The sequence below is a fragment of the Pteropus vampyrus genome, unplaced genomic scaffold, assembly GCF_000151845.1.
Source record: "Pteropus vampyrus isolate Shadow unplaced genomic scaffold, Pvam_2.0 Scaffold39, whole genome shotgun sequence".
NCBI lineage: Eukaryota > Metazoa > Chordata > Mammalia > Chiroptera > Pteropodidae > Pteropus > Pteropus vampyrus.
Window position 1 is genome coordinate 6,387,950 of NW_011888820.1, and position 479 is coordinate 6,388,428.

Here is a 479-nt window from a genome sequence, read left to right on the forward strand (position 1 = left end):
TTTTCTTCACCTCCTACACACCCTTTCATCCATAGCTTCACTTCACTTCCATCTTCACTCTTTTCACCATGCTTCCTAGAAACCCTGCAAGCAAATGTTCCTATGCAATCATTTTCCTCCGAAAAAGTTCTTTTGACCTCCTTACCTTGAGTATTATGTCAATTTTCACCAAAAATATGGCTCATATTAGGTTCTCGATATCAATTTCATATTAATCACTTTTTAATAACTTTGAAAAAAATTCCTCCTTCTAGATTCATGCCATCTGCTATTCTTCTTTGTCTTTGGAAACCACCTATTTCTAGTCACTTTCCCTGTTGAAGGGCCTCAAAATCCTTAGCCCACTTCTCCCTTCACCAAGCTCACCCTAAAAATGTCTAAGCTTGAATCAATTCGACCATCCACCTCCTCTCCTACACTTCCAATGTTAGACTATAGGAGAAAAAAGTTACACAAATGTTGGGATTATGCCACCAGAA